The 19,672-nt window shown below is 37.6% G+C and overlaps 1 non-coding gene across 1 annotated transcript; it reads right to left on the bottom strand.

Annotated features, from left to right (window-relative positions):
- Positions 1–7,726: 7,726 nt before the first annotated feature.
- On the bottom strand, positions 7,727–7,851 carry LOC143689308 (U6atac minor spliceosomal RNA). Its single transcript, XR_013178750.1, has one exon. It is a non-coding gene; the product is annotated as a U6atac minor spliceosomal RNA (small nuclear RNA).
- Positions 7,852–19,672: the final 11,821 nt, after the last annotated feature.

Raw genomic sequence — 19,672 nt, forward strand, 5'->3', positions numbered from 1 at the left:
CTTTTTCCCCCTTTTGGTCAGGATGGTATTGTTGATCCCCCAGGGCCAGGGCCAGACTGATCACTGGGGGATATCTCCCACACCACCAGGGAAACTTTCACCCTGGGTGTCATGTCCCTTATAGTGAAGAGGGCAATGATTTTACTTGCAGAGTTGGGCTTAGAGAGAGAGAGGCCACATCTGAGAAACAAAAGAGGTCCTCTAGAAATAACTCTTAGGCATGTATGTAGCCTCTCCACTTCACAAGAGCAACCCTCAAGATCAAGGGTTTGGCCTATAGATTTGGGTGTCCCTCATGTTTGACACAGTATCAGGGGTTTCCCCGGTGATGAAATTTAATAGTTCCATATTTTTTCTCCCATCCATCAAGGGACTTTGCCAATACTTTTTGAATATCTGCTTACTACACTCTAGGGTATAACTAGGCATTACATTAAACTATACAGGATTAAAGGCCCTCATTTTTATTTTGGGCTCCCTGTGTTTCGATCGTTTAAATGAGCTATTTAGACTAGTTGTGTTAGATTAAGTGCTACAGAAAATGTAGTTTCTAGACAAAATAAATCTTTCTTCCTTTGGTCTCAAAGAGTAGGTGAGGTTCTAATATACATGTCTTCTTTACTCCTATGTTCTGAATTACCTTAATCCCAGCCTGACCAGCTTCATTCTTATCTCTAAATACCAGGTTAAACATATATAAAAGAGCCTCTCAAAATTCAGAAATAATAGCTTACCAGTCTATACTAAATGTGACTGCTATAAGAGCATACAATCCAGGCCCCTGTTTTCTTATAAGCATTTTCTAAATGAGACCATATAGTAATTGCTCTTTTGTTTCTGGCTTATTTGCCTCATCAGATGTCCACAGTTCATTCACAATGTTGCCTGCTTCAAAACTTTGTTCCTTTTTATAGCAGTACAATATTCAATCATAGGTATACACCATTGTTTGCCAATCTACTTCTCAGTCAGTGCATCTTTCAGCCACCTCCATCTATTGGGCCTCACATATAATATCCAAAGTCCACAGTCCATCAACGCTCTCAATTTTAGGTACCTTCCTTGTTCCCAAGAGAAAGGTAACCAATAAACATACCATCACCAAACAGAAAATCCAAACCTCCCCTTAACTCTTGTCCCTCCCCCATTATTTACCCCTGGTGTTGCTGTGGTAGTGCTAATGTATTCCTGTTAAACATAGCCATAGCATGCAATAGCAGCTTTGTACAAGAATCATAACTTTGAAGTAGTTCATGGAAGAACTTATTTGTATTTGTAGTGTTAATCAGTCTATAGACATAGGTCTGTACACCCCCTTTCAATCATGTTCACCTTCAATATGATAATATTACTTATAAAACTACTAGTGAACTGCCTTCACTTCTATCTATTGCCTTACATTTGAGTTCAAGGTCATTAGCTAGTTCACCCATCTCTAAATTCTATGTATCTCTTAGTCCCCAATATTCTATACTATAAGCCTAGAGTTTTACCTTAACATGGTCATAGAAGTGGAGTCACACAGCATCTATCCTTTTGTGTCTGGCTTATTTCACTCAGCATTATGTCCTCAAGGCTCATCCATCTTGTCATATGATTCAGGATGTCACTTCCTTTACTGCTGCATAATATTCCATCATATATGTATGTATGTATGTATGTGTATATATATATATATATATATATATATATATACCGCATTTTGTTAAGGCATTTGTCTGTTGATGGGCACTTGGATTGTTTCCATTTTTTGGCAATTGTGAATAATGCTGCTATGAACATTGGTGTACAGATATCTGCTTGTGTCACTGATTTCAGCTCTTCTGGGTATACACTGAGTAGTGCTGTTGCTGGGTCATAGGACAACTCTGTATTTAATTTCTTAAGGAACCGCCAAACTGTCTTCCATAGTGGCTGTACCATTATACGTTCCCACCAATACTGTATTTGTGTCCCAATTTGTCCACATCCTCTCCAACAGTTATAGTTTCCTGTTTGTTTAGTAGCAGCCATTCTTATAGGTGTGAGGTGGTAACTCATTATATCTTGATCTGCTTTTCCCTTATAGCTAATGAAAATGAGCATCTCTTCATGTACTTTTGAGCCATCTGTATTTGCTGTTAAGAAAAGTGTCTATTCATATCTTTAGCCCATTTTATAACTGTGATTAGAGAAGGTGCTTTGAATAATTTCAGTGTTTTTAAATTTATAAAGACCTGTTTTCTGCCCCAGCATATTGTCTATCCTGGAGAATGTTCCATCAGCACTAGAGAAGAATGTATATCCTGATGTTTTGGGGTGTAATGACCTATATATGTCCATTAAGTCCAATTTTTTTTATCAGGTTGTTTAGCTTCTCTGTTTCCTTGTTGATTCTCTATCTGGTTGTTCTGCTATAGAGGAGTGTAGTGTAGGGAAGTCTCCTACTATTATTGTTGAAATATCTGCTGCTCCCTTCAGTTTTGCCAATGTGTATCTCATGTTCTTTGGAGCTCCTTGATTGGGAGCATAAACATTTATGATCGTCATTTCTTCTTGGTGAATTGTCCCTTTTATTAATATATAGTGTCCTTTTTTGTCTCTTATGATGTCTTTACATTTAAAGTCTATTTTGTCTGATATTCGTATAGCTACTCTGACTTTCTTTTGGTTACAGCTTGCATGGAACATCTTTTTCCATCCTTTCACTTTCAATCTATTTGTATCCTTGTGTCTAAGATGAGTCTCTTGTAAACAGCATATAACTGGATTATATTTATTAATCCATTCTACCAATCTTTATCTTTTAATTGGTAAGTTTAGTCCATTAGCATTCAGAGTTATTACTGAAACGATGTTTCTTGAATCTGCCATTTATTTTTTAAATTTTATTTGTCAGATCTATATATTCTTTCCCCTCTTTCTCTTTTTATCCCTTAAGTTACCCTTACTGGTACTACTGGTACTCTTTGATTGTGTGCCCTCCTCCAGACCTCTCTCTCCATTTTTTTTTTCCAACTGGCAGAACTCCCTTTAGTATTTCTTGTAGTGCTGGTCTCTTGTTGACAAATTCTTTCAGGATTTGTTTGTCTGTAAAAAGTTTAATCTCTCCCTCAGTTTTGAAGGATAATTTGACTGGGTACAGAATTCTTGACTGGAAGTCTTTCTCTTTCAGGATGTTAAGAATATCATACCACTGTCCTCTCAACTTCATAGTGCCAGTTGAGTAGTCACAACTCAGTCTTATGTGGTTTCCCTTGTATGTATTAGCTTGTTTTTCTCTTGCCACTGTTAGGATTTTCTGCTTCTCTTCAACTTTTGACAGGCTGATTAGTATGTGTCATGGGGAAGGCCTATTTGGATTTATTCTATTTGAGGTTCATTGGGCTTCTTTGATTTGCATATTTATGCCCTTTATAAAAGTTGGGAAGTTCTCCCCCTTTATATCCTCAACTGATCTTCCTAGCCCTTTATTCTTCTCTTCTCCTTCAGGGACACCAGTGATTATTAAATATGAGTGCTTTTTTTGGTCCATAATTTCCCTTAGATCCAGTTCAAAATTTTCCATCTTTTTTGCCGTTTGCTGTTTTGTGTTCAAAATCAATTGTCCTGTCCTCCACTTCACTTATTCTTTCTTCTGCCTCTTCAAATCTGCTGTTGTGTGTCTCTAGTTTATATATATATATATATTGTATGCTGTATGTAGGGATCACATTTAATTCTTTATCATGTGAGTACCCCTTATTGCAGACCATTTGCTGAATTTTTTGTTTGGGTTTTCGTTTGTTTGGGAAATGCATGGGCTGGGAATCAAACCTGGGTCTCCTGCATGGCAGGTGAGAATTCTACCACTGAACTACCCTTGCACCCCCAGTATATTTTTGATTTGGTCTACAGCATCTTGAATCTCTGTGATATCTGCTATTTTTCTATTTATTCTTTAAAATTCCTCCTTATGCTCCTCCAGTGTTTTCTTTATTACTTTTATGTCATTAACCATCCCATTTATTTTATTTAGTAGAATTATGTGAGCATCTTTGATTAGTTGTTCCAAAGTCTGTGTCTCCTCTGGTGTTTTAATTTGGCCTTTAGGCTAAGCTATATCTCTCTGCATCATGATATGTTGTCTTCACAGCCTGTAAATATCTTGATTGGTTTACTTTGGAATTTGATTTCCTTCAGTAGTCTAAAGCTTTATATTTGTGGGATGGATGTGGAACAGGATGTGGGGGATTGAGGTGGGGCACAACAGTGTGGTGATGCTTTGAGGTCAAGAAGTCAGTGTGTGAATGAGTGGGCACCCAGTGGTGGGGAGGATGTGGCTGTGCAAATGCATGGGTCTGGGGTTGGGGCCCTGGTGTGGGCTGGTCTAGGGGGCAGGGCCCTTGTATGCATATGCACAGAGCTCAGGGACAATGGACCGGGGTTCCCTGTGTGGGCTGGGGGCAGGTGGCTGTGCAGGTCTGCTCTTGCCCAGAGCTGAGGGGCATGACTGGGGGCTGTACACGTGCATGGATCTGGGAGGGCCATAAACTGATGTACACATGTGCAGAGCTCCGGGTGGGTGGGGTGGGGTTGTGCAAGTGTATGTGCTGGGGGCAGGTGTAGCCTTGGTATGAGGTGAGGGTCTGCAGCCTTTATGAGCTGGAGACCATCTGCAGGGGGCAGGGGTTGGTCTTGGGAGAGGCAATGCTGCATTTGCTCAGGAGAGGTGGATTGAGCTGGGGCAGATGTGCTCATGCTTGGGGTAGGGGTGTTTATGAGTGGTGATGGTATGGGGTGGGGAGGTAAGGATAGGGGTGGGGATGGAGGTGGTGGCAGTAGGGCAGGGGTGCTTGGAGCATGGGGAGATGGGGGTGGGTGACGAGGTTCAGGTGTGGGGGGAGTTACAGGTCATCAGCCTGTACCAGTGAGGCTAGCGTGTTCAAGGAACCCAGCTTGGTTTCCATCCTAGTCCCTGTCTCCCCATCCATGTATTCCTGAAGGCTCTGGGTTCCATTTGGAAAGGGGTACATTAGGCTGTTTGCACCAGCTGGATGGCTTCCCTTTCTCTGCGTCTCAGTTCTTCACCTTTTGCAACCAGGTTCTCCCAATGTGGTATAGAAGACCCTCCCAGGTCACTTACACCCTGAAATTGCCATCTCAGTCACCTTCCCATCCCTTTTCTAGCTGTTCCTTGAAACAGGGGTGAGCTTGACCTATCCTATTCTGCCATCTTCCTGGAACTCCTCTCTTTCGATATTTTGAAGACCATAAACATCAATGCATCCTGGGAAGATTGACCAATGACTGTATAAAGCTGAAGCCAGTATGGCTGGAGGCAGGGTGTGGCTTCAAATGATTTAAAGGGAAATGAAGAATATTTGTTAATATGCTATGCCTGGAATGTGTTTCTGTAGGGACTCTGTGAAAAGAGCCCTATGCAGGGATGAAAATAGTTAGCACTTTCATTTATAAGAGCATATCCCCCATTTTAAATAGAAGTTGTCTGTACTGAATCATAATTACATGGCTAACCGTCAGTTTCTCTTACTAGTCCAAAAGTTATTGGAGCCTGAGTTGTTGTCTTTCCTATTCACTTTTACACCCGTAGAATCTCTTTAATTTGCATAAATAAATATTAACAGAATAAAGGCTAAAGGAAATGCCAGACAAATCACATCCCTACACCAAGAGTGATTTTGAGGAACTTATCTGTCCACTGTCCAAGTCTTCTGTTCATTCCAGGGCCACTGACACACAAAAAATAAATGATTTTAATTCTAGGATTCCACCAGGGATTCACACCAGGATACTGAAAAACTATGGACGATCCTACAAATACAATGGATGGTTCTAAATTTACCTCAGCCTTGGGGTACAATCAAGAGAACATGGGTCACAACAGTGGATTCTGCTTCAGCATCATCGTTAGTACATTATCTATAACCTCAGACCCCCCGCATCGAAGAGTCACTTTGCCTTTGTGAGGTCCCGTGGGGGCTCACACACGCTTTGGCCCTTACATTTCTCTTTTGAGCTGATGTTAAGGTAATCAAGGTTCGTGGCTGTGGTAGATCAAGTTATTGGTCCTAATTCTTCAATATCCTCTAATAAAATTAAACATCCATGGCTCTTGGCTCTGACATGTGATGTGCTCAGAGGCTTGAAATGTGCCTGTGAAGTTTGGCTTGACCCTCTCACATGAGAACATGCCTTGAGTGGCTGCTGCCCCTTCAGCCTTGGCCTCTGCTGAGGCATGGAAGAACAGACCTGTGAACCCAACCAACTGCTGTCCTGTGAACTAGGAAAAATAAATACTTTTCATGTAAGCCACTGAGTTTAAAGTTGTTTGCTATGCAGCAATATTGCGACAATAGCTGACTGATATAGTAGCTAAGCTTGTATACCCTGGGATCAGGCTGTCTGAACTGAAAGCTTGGATCCACCGTTCACTATGTGAACTTAGGCAATTTTATCAACCTCCCTGTTCCTCATTTTTGAAAATGGGGTTAAAAATAGTGTCTGGTATATATAGAAATTGTTAGAAGAAATTTAGATAGTTCATGTAAAGCAATTAGAAACTGCCTGGCTCACACCAACTCTTAGTAAGTATTAGTATTTTATTTTTGTTCTCTGCAAAGATTAGACTGAGTTTGCAAACCTTTTGTGATCTGGAGAAATTTAAATCTACAGAACTGTTTGGTCCCAAAGACAATGTATCTGGGGGATCAGTCACAGTGCACTGCCTTTCACTGGCCTTCTGCCCTCGTTGTGTTGCCATCTGACTCATTCATGCTTTCTGGTTGGGTCACCTTTCCATTGTGGCCTCATCCTTATGGACTCTGTGCTGGGTCTGCTGCCCAGGGGCACATTGTATTAATGCCACACTATCCGACCTGTGTCTTGGTGCTCTGTCTTTTGATTTCCAATGATGTAAATTCCTTTGGACATTGGCTCAAAAGACAGAACAAGTGACACTGCCAAGTTCTGTTTTCAAAATCATCCTTCCCATCCACAACCAACTAACAATCTTAACCCAAACTGGGGCATAAGACCATTTTTTCCCTCAGCTTGTGATCCCTCCCAATTCATTAAATTAACTACAATGTTGAAAGTACTGCTTTCCTTGTATTATAAGCGCCAGAGTCTCAGCCTTGCCACTTCTTCTCCAGCAGGGTCCCCAGGAGTGTCCACCAGCCCCCATGAAGTAGGACCCTTTCCTCTCAATGGGTCGTATTTGCATTCCAGCAGTGGCAATTCTGAGAAGGTCCTATGTGGGCCCTCCATACACTTTTATCACATGCCTAGATGAGAGTATACAAAAGGACCAGTGCTCAGAAGCATTGAAATCACCACCTAGAGCCTGAACTAGGCCTGAGAAGGTAAAGCACTGAGGAGTAGGAATTATCTTGTTCAGGCTGAGGAAGATGAAGATAGCAGAGAATCAGGTGTGGGGTCAGGGGAGTGTAGCTTCTCAGGGAAGAGCCACTTTTTCTGTATCAGCTGGTACTGTTGACTTTAGCAGAAAACAAACTGTGTTTATTCCTTGGATTTTTTTTTAGCAGGTGGATAAGTTGTCTTTTTCAGAATATATTCATGGATAATTGTGGTTTGTTTAGCTTCAGCAGCCTGCTGCTGAGCTCTGATGAAACTTGCCTTCTTCTGAGCTACTTGATCTTTCTCTTGGGCAAGAGGTATTTGGGGATGCTTCCTTCTCTTCTTTTTAACTTCTTTCTTAGGCTTTTTCTCATAGACAGGATTCTCTACAAAATAATGGTCAGATGCCATGAAGTAGGTGGCAGTGCCTTAGCCATATGCCTGATTAAGCCTCTAGAACTTCTTCCCTCCTTGTCAAGGAGAGTGACACTCTTCTCTCCTTTTATATAAACTACTCCTTAGATTTTAAGGATGAAATTAAAAATGGAAGGTGGTAAAGAGGAAGTGTGACAAGGGCTTTCTCTTGCAGATTACATGAGAATTTATAAAAGATACAGGTGGTTAGTGGTAAGGGTTTATGTGTTAGTATATGGCCAGTGGTCAAGAGAGCAGTTGAAGCAGGACAAACTGGACATGTCCAAGGCAGCCCCAGAGGAGTTCCCTCTGATGCAGTTTATACTAATAACACATCTAAAACTAGAACCTTCACTCTCTGAACATGAGGTCTACCTAATCAGCCTGACAGCACTATCATCATCACCGCCATTATCATCATCTATATTTTCTAACTGTATCATGTTCTGTCGTTTACATATCAGTATTCCAAACACTTAGGTTTTATCATTGGGTCTTCACCAAAACTCTGTGAGTAGATAGATGGTTATTTTATCTCCGCTTAATAGAAAAGAAAGTAGAGTTCATGCTGGTCAATTGACTTTTTTAAAGTTATGCTTTTAGTGACTGTCAGAGCTAGATTTCAACTGCTAGCCCAAAGTTCATTCTATTTTATCACATCTTTTAGTCTGAAAAACATCTTGCCTCTATGGGGTCAGGATTCTTGTAAGACCCAACACCTAGCTGGACATGCCCAAAGTTAAGAAAAATGATGTTTTTTCTATTCTTTCTGGCTACAGGTAAAGTCTGCAGGAAATGGTAATATAAGATTGAGAGCAACAGAAGCAGATACTGTCTTTCAAAGGTTTAACCAAAGGGTTAAAAAAATGAAAAGACTTTTTAGAGCATAAGGAAGAAACCTTTTCCCAGTAAATCTGATGATGTGCCTGTAATTAAGTCAAATAGGTTAAAGGCTTGTTATGCTAGCATTAACACGTAATTCATCCATTGAATTACAATGAGATTCATGTAAGGATTACACGTAAAATTCCATGTAATGAGATGTATTCATCATCAAAAGCTTTTTGCCCTTTAAGAAAATGTTACAATAATTATCCCATGAACGTGAAAAGTCAATAGAGGTGAAAATGCATGTCTTTTTATACCATCATTGTGATTGTATTTATATTGGCAAGGCCTAACCCTGCTGGCATTTAACTTTCCAGGGAGAGAACCGGGATGCTGCTTTCTCCTCTTGTCTCACCCTTTCCTCTTGGGCTATCCAAGAGATGCTCTTTGCCCTCATTCTCATCTCCTCTACCAGAGATACAGAAGCAAGAATCTTGTTTCCAAACTTAGAAAACAGATAAGTGAATATGTGCTTACTCACTTTGCAAAAGGATTCACTAGAGTATTCCTTTAAATACTTTCTCCCTTTTTTTAAAATTGCTGCTTTTCCTTAATGTGAAGACTCAGCAGTATTTAGAATATTAGCTTTAAAAATTATGACGTAGTTAATGCCAATTAATCCCAAATTTGTATGAACCTCTGTATTCTAGATTTATTTTTAAAATATTCTAAATTTTGAGAATGCGTATACAGAATTGATGATTTACAAGTAGAGGTGAGTTTGGAGAAAGCTACAATGCAGAAAACCATCTAAATAGCTGGCTGCCCATGTACCTAGAGGTATAAAAAAAAGTTTACATAAATGATACCAGGCAATTGGTTTTGGATAAATTAGTTTGGCTCTTATTAGAATCTACATCTATGGTAATGTCATATTGAATTAAGTTTTAAAAATCCTCTTTTTGTGTTTTATCCAAAGGAGAATGAAAGTACTAAGAGGTAAGCGTGGATATGCGAACTTCAACATTTTTAAGGTCAAATTTAGTAACACACAGGTAGGCTTTTAATATTTCAATACTGTGTTCTTAACTCTCTGATTTTAGATACCACATGAACAAGGTTAGCTTGTCTGGGGTCACTGACCTGTCCCATAAATAAAGCAACTCAAGTAACCCTGTGTACTCTGTTTTTCTTGTGTTTATGAGTGATTTTAGGCAAGATCAGTCTATTTAAGTGAAAAGATTTCAAGTAATTTTGTGTAAATATGCAAAACATTTCACAGCAGGACGATAGCATTGAGAATACTTGGTCTTTAAAAAGAAGAAAAAATCTAGACATGCTTTGTTTAGTACACTTTGGGAAATACTTCAGTGATGTTTCAGTCTTAAAATATCCTTTACCTATGACTGCCTGGGAAAATATGTGTCACTCATAGATAGTCTCCTGCTGTTAGTCATGCTTAATAAAGAAGAGTGTCATTTGGAGTATTAGAATTTAATTTGATGTGTATCTTTAATGTATGTGTCATGTGATGCCTTAATTTTGTATAGGTCAGCAGGTGCTTTTACTGAGACTGCTATTATCTGAGGTAAATTCTGTAGTGTTCTTTCTGTACAGCCTAGTTTCTTTTATGTAAAAGAGATAATGCAAGGGTCTTTATAATACTTTTTTCAGTACATGGAAGCTTGTTGGAAGCTCTTATATTCCCAAGAATCAAGGTAACTATTGCCAGAACTTACAAAGTTAGCTCTGAGGATTAAGGGAAGTTGGCTGTCTCCTCTTGTCACCAATGTGCCCATGACTAAAATAGTAGCTTCAGGAGCCAGCTGATTTTTTGAATAACCGTAGGTGTTCTTCTCAATTAGGCTAATTTTCTTCTCCAGCAGTCTTACTGGGAGAGAAGGAACAACTTATTTTTTTAAAATAACCTCCAGTTCAAACCTTTATCTCCTCCTCCACCATAGTTGAGTTGGCATGCACCCATTCGTCCTCTGGTATTTCTCATCCCTCAAGTATTTATCGTTTTCTGACTATATATCAGATACTTTGCTTGGACTGACAAGGAATATGGAGAATAAGAATCACAGCCTCTGTCCTCATTTTGCTTACAATATAATAATAGACAATGAGTCAGAAAAGTTAAATAATCATAATACAATGAAAAATGTAATAACATCCATAAAAAAGATTCATACAGAATGGTAAGGAGTATTGGGGGTGTGATAGGGATGGAGATTTGAATCCAGGTTTCAGGGCCTCATGCATAGCTTCATGAAGAATATAGAATGTGAATTAATATGGCTGGATTTTTATAAATGGATAGAAAGAACTTATTCAAGTGAAAGAATAGCAATATGAATGGCATGAAAGCTGTGAAAATTGATACTATCATTGGAAAATGATGACCAGACCAGCTTGCCTTTGTGGGTAAATACTGGGAGCCACTAAATTCCCTAAAGAAGTTGCAATTATTTAATAGGAAATGGTGAATCCTGGGAAGTTATGGAGCATGATTGTGTTGTAAGGAAGATTTCTAGCAGCCATTTTTATAAGAGGAGGACATTCAAAGTAGTATATCGCAATTAGACATGAGAATTTACAGAAGTCTTAACTATGGTGAAAAAAAGTATTAAGTGCAAAGATGGTGTAAAAATGACTTGAATGGTGACTTACTTTATGTATGTAGGGTGGGAGAAGTGTTAAGAGAAAAATCTAGAGTGAAAAAAAATGCCAGAGTTTGAGCCGGAGGTCTATGATGATGAAATCATCTTTAACTAAAATCACAAAAGTAGGAGGCGCGAAGGCTAAAGGGAAGACGATGAGTTGAATTTTGAGTATTTTTAAAACTCATTTATTCAGATACCTTTCTTAAGCATCTTCTAGACTCATGTTCTTTAAATGATGACTTAAAATGTGTTAGGAAAGGAAATGTAAAAATAATATCTAGAGATTTAATTGACTATTAAAACCTTTCTCTTTTTTTGTAATATTATATTTAGTTAATTTTAGGAACATTACTTTATTATTAGATTATATCCTTTCTTCTCTTTTGGTGTTAAGATGTTATATTAAGTGATAGTGATGTAACCAGGTAGTCGCTCCTTTTTTCCTTTTAATTTTAATATAATTTTAGACTTACAGAAGAGTTGCAAGATAGTGCACAGAGTTCCCATGCACTTTTCACCCAGCTTTTTGGGTGCAATGGTCTTTGTCTTCATTCCATATTGTGATGCCCTGGCAATCTGGCTGATTTTTAAAAAAAATTTGCAAACAATAAAATCCATTCTTTGTTATATACTGTTCTGTGGGTTTTGATAAATACATAATGTCATGTATTTAACATCATAATACCAATACAGGATGGTTCCACAACCCCCCACATTCTCTTATGTCCCATTATAGCCAACCACTCATACCTTCAACATCTGACTACCACAGATCTGATCTCTATCCCTGCAGATTTGCCTTTTTGAGAATGTCATGTGAATGGAATTGTAGACTGTGTAGCCTTTTTGTTTCGGCTTCTTTTACTCTGCAAAGTGCATTTAACATTCATCCATGTTGTTGCACAGATTAATAGTTCAGTTCTTGTTATTGCTGGATAGTATACTGCTGTATTTGGTTATCTGCTTATTCGTTCACCTGTTAAAGGATATTTGTGTTGTTGAGATTATGTATATAACTGCTATAAAATTCACATAAAGTTTTTTGTGTGAACATGTTTTCATTTCACTGGTGAGTGAAATGAAATGAGTGGGATTGCTGGGCCATATGGTAAGTAAGTATATGTTTACCTTTGTAAGAAGCTACCCAAATATCCTCCAAAGTGGTGGTACCATTTTGCATGCATTCCAACTGACAATAACTATAGGTGTTCAGCATTCTCGCCAGCACTTGGTAGTGTTGGTGTTTTTGTTCATTTGTTTGGTTTTATATAGTTTTAGTCCTTCTAATAGGTATGTAGTGGTAACTTGTTATGGTTTTATTTTGCATTTATCTAATGAGTAATATATTGAGCATCCTTTCAAATGCTATTAGCCATCTGTAGCTCTTTTTTTGTGAAGTATCTCTTTAGATCCTTTGCCAGTTTTTAAAAATTGTATTTTTTTCTTATTGTTGAATTTTGAGAGTTCTTTACATAGTCTGGATACAACTCCTTTATAGTTTATTTGCAAATATTTTCTCCCAGGCTGGTGCTTTCCTTTTCATTCTCTTAAGAATATCTTTTGCAGAGCAAACTTTTAAATTTTGATTAAGTCTTTTTCATCAATTCTTTTTCTTTTATGGATGGTATTTTTTGGTGTTATGTCTAAAGTTCTTTGGCAGACCCAAGAGTATACAGATTTTATTCTATATTTTTCTTCTCAAAGTTTGAAAATAGAGTCAATTGTCCAAGAATACAATTCTCAATGTGTAGTCACCTAACAAACAAGTTTCAAAACATGCACAAGAAAAATTGATAGCTCTGAAAGGTAAAATAAACAGATTGATGATTATATAATCGTCAGCATTAACGCTGTTCTCTGTCATTGAAAAAAACAAGAAGATCTAAAAGCAGCAAGATGTAGATGGCCTGAATAACACTTTCCAGCAGTTGAACTGGTATTCATTTATAGAACACTCCATCTGACAGTAGCAGAACACACATTCTTTCCAACTGCACATGGAAAATTCAGCAAGATTGACCATATTTGGGCTATAAAGCAGACCATACCAAATTTAAAGGAAGAAAAATCGTCAGAGTATGTTCTTGGATCCTAATGGAATTAAACTAAAAACCAATAACAGTTATTTGAAAATATCCAAAAATTTGGAAGTTAAGCAGTATACTTCTAAATAATGCATGGGTTAGAAGGAAACTAAAAGCTATTTTTATCAGAAACAAATAACAGATGGAACAAATAGAAAATAATTATCGGGTTTTCTTTTCTGATTTGTTTCACTCTTTTTTCTCTTTGTGTTTCTTTTTGGGTAATTCCTATACATCTCAGTTTACTTATTCTTTTTTCAGCTGTGTTGAGTCTACTGATCAGCTCATTGAAGGCACTCTTCATCTGTGTTTCTGTGTTTTACATTCCTAGCATTTATATTTGATTATTTTAATAATTTAAATTGCTCTGCTGAAATTTCTCATCTGATCTTAAAGTTATGTCCTTTAATATACTAATCATAGTTATTTTAAATACTCTGTCAATTCAATGTCTGTGTCATATCTGAGTCTTGTTTGGATGATTGCTCTGTCTGTTGGGAATCTTTCTCTTACTTTTTCATATGCTTTGTAATTTTTGTGGAAAGCCAGAAATCTTATGTAGTAGTAGAGACTTGGGTAAAAAGATTTTACTGCTTGAGATGAACAATCCTTACCTTCTGCGAGACCTTCACTGTGGAGGTGTGTGTTAATCTAATCAGCAGCTGGGCTGTTCCTAGGTCTTTAAATTTAAATTTTATTTAAATTTTATGTGTTTATTTAATGAAAGTTTTTTTTTCAAAAAATCTTGAAACCCTCTGAAATGTTGCATAGAATTCTGCATAATTGTGAGTAAATGAGCCCCTGTAGCATTCATTAGTTAGTCCTCAAAATGATCTATGATTTAAAAATGATTAATAATAACTCCAGATTTATGACATTCTAAAAGATTCACTTTACCTTATTTTTCATTTGATAATACTATCAAAAGCCATGATCTCAAACTTAAATTACCATCCCAAGTTCTTTAACAAATCCTAGCTAAAGTGAGAAACAGGGATGAATTAGCATATAATTAAGATGTGGAATCCCAAGTACAAATTTCAGGTAGGCCTTTGGTATTATTTGTTAATTGCGAAAATAAACACATCTGTCATTTGTAGGAGTCCCACGTGTCACTGCTTCTTATCACTTTGTTGGTTGAAGGGTTGGCAGTTGGAACTGAATCAAAAGCTACAGAGCAGTGGTGACTGGTCCAGGGAACCTTTCAGAATATAATGAAATGGTACCCAGTAGACACATTTCTGCTTTTATAATGAAAGTCAGTAAGACAATATGATTTCCTTTACCAAAATTGACTGCTTTAATTTCCTAGGCTGATCAAAGCAAATACCATGAAATGGGTCTAGTTAAAAGGGAAGTTTTTCACTCACAGTTTTGAAGCCCATAAAATGCCTAAATCAAGGCATCATCAAGGTGATGCTTTCTTCTGAAGCCTTGCTGCTGGCTATCCTCGGCTCTTCCATCACATGGCTAGGCACGTGGTAATGTCCACTGGTCTCTCCTTTCTCTTCTGGATTTTGCTGATTTCAGCTTCTTGCTTCCCTGACTTTTCCTTTCTGTCTGAATTTCAATCTCTTATAAAGGAACTCCAGTAATAGGATTTAAGTCCATCCTGATTGAGGTGGGTCACACTTTACCTTAGCTGAAGTAGCCACATCAAAAGTTCCTATGTACAATGGGTTCACACCTACAGAAATGGATTACATTAAGAATGTGTTTTTTTTCCCAGGAGTATATCAACCACCATGGTGACCCTGCACAACTTGTCAAAATTATGTACTATGTAGTATGAAATGGTTTCTAGATAGCTAGCTGCAATTTTGGAGAAAATTTCTGCATTTTGTAAACTATTAACCACTTTCTAGTTTATTTCATTTTGAGGGATAGGAATTGTGACTTCTCTGTAAGCATTTGCAGTTTTAAAATTTCTGTAAATTACTTATGTTTTTCCAAAATAATTTTGCCTATTGTATTTAGGAAATCACACTAAGAAAGAGGAAAGATTCTTCAGCACCAAGTCAGTGATGTGTTCTTATTACCTGCTAGGCAGTCATCAGGATATGCCTCCAATATCATCTTGTTTCCCTGTTTCATTGAACCATTTAAGAGGATTATAATCTTGAAAAGATATTGACAATGTTGTTGATATTGTGACAGTCAATATGCCTCCTCATTTTGAATTGAAAGATATGTCTCTCTTCAGATGTATTTTCTTTATCAGTAGCAAGCATGTAATTGTACCTAGCCACTCAGTTTTCTAGAACGACCTCTAGAAAATGACCACAGCATATATTATACCTTTAAAGAAATCCTCATGTTAAATGGGAGATGTCCATATTCTGCTAAGCTAGAAGTCCAAGGTCATTCCTTACATAGATATTTTGAAGCAAAAATTACTCTGATGTGGTACAATGTCAAATGTGGTGCCAGATTTCTGACAATATTGTAAAATTTTATGGAAAGCAGATGCTGTAGTGACTGTGTACAAAGTATTAAAATTTTCCAGCTTATGCATGTTGAATATTCATAGATTTTTCTATTATAATGTTTCATTATTTTTTATTGTGAAATGTAACATATATACAAGAAAGCAATACATTTCAGAGCATACCAAAACAATTAGTTATAGAACAGGTTTTAGAATTTGGTATAGGTTAATGTTCTACAATTTTAGTTTTTTCTTTTCGCTGCTCTGAAATACTGGAGACTAAAAGAAATATCAATATAATGATTTGGCAATTGTACTCATTTGTTAAATCCTGTCTTCTCTGTTATAACTTCACATTCTCCATTGATCTTTCTCCAAGTATTTGACCTGTTCTTCTTGTTGGAAAGGGCTGTTGATAATATGGGATAGAGGGATGAAACTAGTTGATGTCTGGAGAGGCTGCGCCCTCTGGGTTTCAGGATATATCTGGCCTAGGAACCCAACTGGAGATTGTAGGCTTCTGGAAAATAATCTTGCAGTGTGGAACCTTTGTAGAATGTCAGATGGAGTTCCAACTGTTCTTTAGGGTTAACAGGAGTGGTTTTGGTTGAGGTTTGGCAAACCATGGTAAATAGCAATATCGAGCTGAAGCTTGCATTAAAGTAGCCTCCAGAATAGCCTCTTGATTCTATTTGAACCCTCTCAGCCACTGATACCTTATTTTGTAACAATTCCTTTCCTCTTTTGGTCAGGAAGGAACCCATGGTGGAAGTGCCAGGCTCATTCCTGGGATGCAGGTCCCACAATGCCAGGGAGAGTTTGTTATGTCCCATTGTGGGTAGGGGATGGGTAATGATTTCACTTGCAGAGTTGAACTTAGAGAGAGAGAGGCCACATCTGAGCAGTAAAAGGGGTTTTCTGGAAGTAACTCTTAGGCATAACTATAGGTAGACTTAGTTTCTCTGCTACATAAATAAGCATATAATATATTATTGGTTCATAAACTTCAGCCACTAAAAAGAGATAAAGCATAGAAGCCAAGCATATAACTTCATAATAGCGTGAACTGAGTTTGAGTCTTGAATCTGCTATCTATATGACATTTGAGCATGCTATTAAATTCTAAGCCTCAGTTTCCTTATCTGTAAAATTAGGATTGTTACAGAGTATTGTGAAGCTCAGTGAAATAATGCATGTTAAGTATTTGGGTAAGGGCTTGGCAGATTTTAAGTGCTCAATAAATATTAGCTATCATTAGCAGCAGCAGCAAATTAATAAATGAAGAAAAATTGTTAACTCAAAGAAAAACAGAGGGAAATGTCAGAGATGGCTTTAGCCACCAAATTATCAAGAGTTCTCAGATTCGGTCTTTATAACCATAGAATTAAACTTGCTGCCTTTAATTTTCATGGCCCAGTAGAGGATAATTAAACTATAAGAGCATATTATGTAACTGAACCCTTGAACCAAGTTTTCATGGAAAATTTCTATTTCCTTTCAGGAAGAAACAAACTGTTCAGTATTTATGTATATCTCGAGTGTAATGAAAATGATAAAGGATGGGTACACAAAATATGTAGAAATAAAGTTTAATAATATTATTTTGTTCTGAATGTAAGAGGGTAGTCTAGGCAGTATATGCACAGTCTCTGGGTAGTTGGGTAGGAGAAGATAGAAATGAAAAAGTATTTTCCTTATATTCATCCTAATACTGTATTATCAGGATACTGTACTTTCTATTAAAGAGGAGGCTGTGAACCAGATACTATGGACAGTTTTTAAGGCAGGATATTTAATTACCTTGGAAAGATTTACAAAGGAAAAACTTCCCAATATATTCTCTTTCCTATAGCCAGGGGTTTGATCTAGGGGGATGCATATAAATCATTTTAATTTAACCCTTCATTTACCTTATTGCCCAAGAATCACTGAATGGAAGAATTTAAGTATTACCGCTGGTATTTCAGTCTCAGTTTCTCTTCAAACCATGACAACATGATTTATTGAGCTCTGCTTTGAGTTTAGCGTGGTGGTTGATGTTATGAAACACAGCCCTCCTAACCTTTATGAAGGGAAATGAGCCAAGAATAGGGTGAAAAATTTTATATTTTTGATCTGGGAATTCTGGCTAGGCACTAAGAAGTCTGGTATATTGGGCCTGTATATACCATCTTAGTGCAAAGGACTTGTTTTAAATTTGGTAGAAACCACTATTACTTAGTTGAGGGTTTCCAGACGACGGTTAAGAACTGAGCACCCAGAGGTCAAGGAGGCATAATAGAAACAATTTAATTTAAAATTGGCAGTAAAAATATTCTTAGCCTGGAGAAGAAATTAGATAAATTAAATATGAGAGGGCATTTGTCATTCTGAGTCACAGTAAACTAGTTGAATTAAATAGTATATATTCTTTTCTGTTCAATGTGATAGTTTTCATTTTGAAATCATAATGTGAAAGTTGCTTTGATGGTTACACTATTCTTAATTTTCAAAGTAGAATAAGAGTTTTTATTTTGGCCAAAGATACAATGTAGCTGATATACCCTAAGGTAACCCCATGTCCCCTCACCCCCTAGCCATAACCTTGTATGAGATGCTCTCTCCTTGGGTAAAGGGGGAAACTATGATTTGCTTCTAAGTAATAGAATGTGTCAAAAGGCATGGAATGTTTTGTCCTTCATTAAGTTGTGTTATATAAGACTTTGTTTTAAGTTTTAGTAGCCCGGAGTGAGAGAGATTCTCTTGCTGGCACTAAGGGGGCAGATAGCCATGTTGTGTCATGTGGCAGAGAAGTACAGAGCATCTGGGACCCAAGGATGGTTTCAGCAGACAGCCAGTAAGAGGCTGGGGTCCTCAATCATGCAGCCATAAGGGAATAAATTCTGCCAACAACTTGAAAGACCTCCCCCATTTAGTCCTTCAGATGAGAATGCAGTTCGGCCAACACCTTTATCTCAGCCTTGTAAGAACCTAGCAGAGGAAAGAGCTAAGCTATGCCAAACTCTTGACCCATAAAAACTTTCAGATAGTATTTGTATATCATTTTAACCTGATGAGTTTATGACAAATTGTTATGCAGCAATAGGAAACTTAATACATTAAATAGTGGCCAAAAGTGAATTAGATGCTGTGCTGGTTTGAAAATGTTTATGTACCCTAGAAAAGCCATGTTTTAATCCTATTAAACCTTGTGGGAACAACAGTTTCTTCTAATCCCTATTCAGTACTGTACACTGGAAACTTTAATTAACTTATCTCCATGGAGATGTGACTCAGTCTGCAAAGGTGTTAAACTTGATAGGTGGAAGCGTGTCTTCACCCATTACAGGTGGGCCTTGATTGGTTTTACTGGAATCCTTTAAAAGAGGAAGTGTTTTGGAAAAAGCTAGAGAGCAACAGGAGAATTTGAGAGAGTAGAGCATGCTGCAGCACCATGAAGCAGAGAGTTCACCAGCGAGCAACTTTTGGAGATGAAGAAGGAAAATGCCTCCCGGGAGTGGGAGAGAAAGCCAGAAGATGATGCAATGTTCACTATGTGCCCTTCCAGCTGAGAAAGAAACCCTGACCATGTTTGCCATGTGCCTTTCCACTTGTGAGAGAAAACCTGAACTTCATCAGCCTTCTTGAGTCAAGGTATCTTTCCCTGGATGCCTCAGATTGGACATTTCTATAGACTTGCTTGAATTGGGACATGTTCTTGGCCTTAGAACTGTAAACTAGAAACTTATTAAATTCCCCTTTTTAAAAGCCATTCCATTTCTGGTATATTGCATTCTGGCAGCTAGCAAACTAGAACTTAGAGTTAGATGCCCTAACTCTAACCATAATTCAAAGCTATCCTTATAAAAAATACTGTTTAAATAATCCAAGGTTGCAATTTCATCATCCCCTCCTTCCCACTAAATTCTGTTCGT

Source organism: Tamandua tetradactyla, chromosome 6 (assembly GCF_023851605.1).
Source record: "Tamandua tetradactyla isolate mTamTet1 chromosome 6, mTamTet1.pri, whole genome shotgun sequence".
Taxonomy (NCBI): Eukaryota; Metazoa; Chordata; class Mammalia; order Pilosa; family Myrmecophagidae; genus Tamandua; species Tamandua tetradactyla.